Here is a 3,991-nt window from a genome sequence, read left to right on the forward strand (position 1 = left end):
AGAGATGACTATAAGTCTATTAATAACTTCCTCATTGAGGAAGATGAAATCATCTTACAGGTTCAGGAATGGTTTAGAATTATTCACGTGCTAAAAAAATTGACAGCTTCAAAAAATAATTAGACCCTTAGGCTCAATATTACAATCATTTAGGGTGGTGTCTTCACTAAGTGTACTAGCTGTTATCCTATGCAGCTGGAACATTTAAGAGATGGTGTGTAAAATAATTTGCCATACGGAGCTAGGAGAGATCATTAACTTTTGTTGCTTGAACAGACCATTTTTTAGTGAATAATGTTACTTTTAAGACTTAGACCATTTGATCTGTTAGGTCATGTCTACCAACACATTTTTATACAATGGGGCAGAATTGTTATGCAGTTTTCAGAGTAGGAAATCCATGTGTATGAGAGCATGTCTCATTATTTATTCATGCTTTGAAATATTCATCCTTGTCATCTGCTAAGAAATATGTCCATTTTCTATAGAAAAAGGAGGAAGACACACTTTCCTGTATGTTTTAGGACACTGTAATTGCAGAAGGTTTTCATGTAATAGAAATGGTTTTAATTTGCTTCCCAAATGGCCTCTTTGAATAAGAGGAGCTATGAAAGAAAACACCCTCTCTGGTGAGATGTGGCCAGTTCTCCGTTGACGTGGGTTATATGAGTCTCCTCTGAACTACAACATCAGGTCTGTGAGAGCCGGAACCTCTCCCTTCTGTGCATTGATGTCTCCCTGTGCCTGGGTCAGCTCATGACACTTAGTCGGCACAAAATAAGTATGTGCTTTATGAATGTATTTGTAGATGAGCACAGAGACAAACTTTACCATAGGGGAGGAATTTTTAAAGCTCTACTGTAGGATGAAACCTATAATAAGACAAGCCCCACTCAGAAGGAGATCACTGGTTATGTCTCATTGTCCTGCATGCTGGCTTGGAAGGAGCAAGCCAGAAGGAGGTTTCTGATAATGAGTCTCTAAGTGTGAAGTTATTATTCAGTAGGTAAGAAGAATGTTAAGTTTCCAAAAGATCTCCATTGCTAGATTTGTGTCTGTACTTCCTCCACTCTAGGTGTTTGAGGGTAACTTTACTAAGTTGTTCTAACTCATTGGTAAAATGTCTTCAGGACTCTAATTTTTAAAACATCAGACCCTGTGCTAGAGCCCGGATTGGATTCAGCAACAGCAGAATGAAAGCACGCTGGGTGATGCCTTGACTAGGGAAGCATCTCACACATGAGAAAGCGAACCTTCTCGATTGTTCTTCATAGTATTTTGTGGCCAACGTCCTGTTGTCTTCACACTGAGCAATCCTGGAATCCACTGACCATGGCCTTGAAATTAGGGCAGTTTCTTCCTCCCTCTCTCCCTCCCTCCCTCCCTTCCTTCCTTCCGTGTGTCAAAGCAGGGATTAAGACACACTTGCTTTACTAGATGCAGAAAATTCGACTATAAATCCTTTGGGTATTACTCAAAACCAAAAACAATGTAAAAGGAGCCTCATTTACATTAAATGACACTCTGGCTGATCAGGGTTCAGTCCTTCAGAAAGTAGCTGTGAGGCCTGAATAACCACAACCAAAGGCCTTAAAGATATATATATATATATATATATATATATATATATATATTTTTTTTTTTATCTTTTAAAAAGATTTTATTAAAGGTCTTTATAAAGCAACATCCAGACTCCAGATCCAGCTGCCAAGGAGACCCTGTTATGCTGTGGGTACTGGCTGGGGCATGGCAGGCGGCTCTGGCTTTCCACCTTTCTGTTCTGAGATGGGCGTGGTGGGCAGTATCTCATCTTTGGGTTCCACAATGCTCACATGGTCAGGCAGGGGCTTCTTAGGACCTATCTTACCACTTGGGTCCCAAGGAAGCATGATCTTCACTTTGATGCCCAGCACACCTTGCCTGAGCAGCACATGGCGCACGGCAGTGTCAACATAGTAGTTAACAGGGTCCCCACTGTGGATCATCAGACCATCAACAAACTTCATGGATTTAGCCCTCTGTCCTCGGAGTTTCCCCGACACCACAACCTCACAGCCTTTGGCCCCACTCTCCATGATGAACCGAAGCACACCTAGCAGGCCCTCCGCACAGCAAGGCCCCCTAGGAGTTTGTAACGCAGAGACTCTGCCTGGGCAATGGCACACAGACCTCTTGTGGCCACCTTTTCAGCATAAAGCTCTACACTGCCCTCAGGGAAGCCAAACCTCTTCTGAACCACAGCAGTCAATTCCCGGATCCGTCGGCCCTTCTCACCAAGAACATTCTGTGTCCTGGTGGCCAAAATAATAATTTCTGTCCTGTTTGGTGTAACTCGGACCTCAACTCCGGAGTAGCCATCTTCAGCCAGCTCCCGAGTGAGAAACTCATTCAGTTCAGCTTTGAAGATGCCATCAGCAACAAACTTCCTCTTCTTGGAAATTTGCACCGCCATCTTGCCGCCGTGCGTCGCCGAAAAGAAAGCCCTTAAAGATATTTTTAAAAAATATTTTTAAAATTGATTTTTTAGAGAGAATGGAAGGGAGAAGGCGAGAGAGAAACATCGATCAAAAGGTCTTTAAGTTATTACAAAACACATGAATATCCTCTCTCTGGAGAAGTTCATTAAACGTTCCTAGTCCTTTGCAGTTTCACAAAGTTATGAATTTTAATCTCACACTTGGGAGGCAGAGGGCCACACTGACCACCAACATCAGCTGATTGTCTGGTAAGCGGTTGCAGCCCATGTGCAGTAACACAGAGGCACTGAGAAGTGAGAAAAGTTCTGCTCCAATGACTTTATCTAGAAATTTGCCAGTTAAAACATCTAGACATCAGCACCTTCACTTTTCGGCATACCTAAAACCCTATAACAATAGGTACATATTAGGGAATTTATCTCTTCCTTTCTTAGGGTCTCCAGAGGTCTTAATTCTGCCAGGCCAGACTTCCTTACATAAGCTCAAAGCACAGTTGTGAGTTCCATAGAGCCCTACCAATTGCAAGTGAATTTTTTATATGAATCTTTGCTGCAACACCAATGTGGGTCATCTATTGTATTCACTAGTGTGGTTTGATGGAGATCTCTATTTTCAAGGCTCTTGTCTATTACACACTTGCACCTAAAATTTAAGCAGCAAAGCAAAATAATAACAGCAACAGCAATAACCTAGGACCCTGGAAGAGAAACTGGGCGAGCTGCCTTGAGAAAATGTGCATTTATGCTGTTTGATTTGGATGGTCTTCTTCCTGTTTCCCTCGCACACGGGGTGCAGGCTGTCATTTCCTTTGTCTGGCCGCCAGGAGTATTGAAGGGGTCTGTGTCCGGCTAAGTCCATGGGAGGCTGCAGCCTCAGTGTGATGAAGGCCAGCCAGGTTTGCTCTGGCCCAAGAGGAGCCAGGGTAAGGGACGCTGTGTATGATTTATGTGAACCCTTCTCCACAGCTATGAAAATGGTCCAAGTGTACATACTTTGGGGATGATGGGTGAGCCTTTATTGTACGCAGAGGTTTGAAAGTAACCCCCCCCCCACCCCACTGTTGGTAGGAGGCACATTTCTGTCATGGGAAGCACAAGAGGTGGCATCTGGACATGATGCCCACACTTGTGGAGCGTGATGTCTCTTCCACACGACCTCTGTGGTGCCAGGTACCAAAGTCTGGGGTAGACATGTAAACAGGTTGGCTTGGGGTTCGTCTTCTCTTCCTTGGACAAGAGACAATGTGGATGGGATTTGCTGATTGTGTTTTCCCCCAAATGGCCCAGGATTGCTAGTTGTCATCTTTCTCATGCATTTTTCATACTAAGTGATAAAATATCTATTGGTGGTTCTGGGAGAGGTCCTCCAGGTAAAATTTGTATCTCTTTTTTTTATTTTTAAATTAAATTTATTGGGGTGACATTGGTTAATATGTATATCTTTATTTTTTTTATTGATTTCAGAGAGGAAGGGAGAGAGAGAGAGAGAAAAAAAAACATCAATGATGAGAGATA

General features: G+C 42.9%; 1 pseudogene across 1 annotated transcript; it reads right to left on the minus strand.

The window, feature by feature from the left end:
* Positions 1–1,642: 1,642 nt before the first annotated feature.
* LOC308248531 (small ribosomal subunit protein uS3-like) lies at positions 1,643–2,464 on the minus strand (annotated as a pseudogene). The gene has a single exon. The product of its transcript is annotated as a small ribosomal subunit protein uS3-like (transcript).
* Between the last annotated feature and the right edge of the window lie 1,527 nt (positions 2,465–3,991).

Source organism: Plecotus auritus, assembly GCF_963455305.1.
Source record: "Plecotus auritus genome assembly, chromosome: 5".
NCBI lineage: Eukaryota > Metazoa > Chordata > Mammalia > Chiroptera > Vespertilionidae > Plecotus > Plecotus auritus.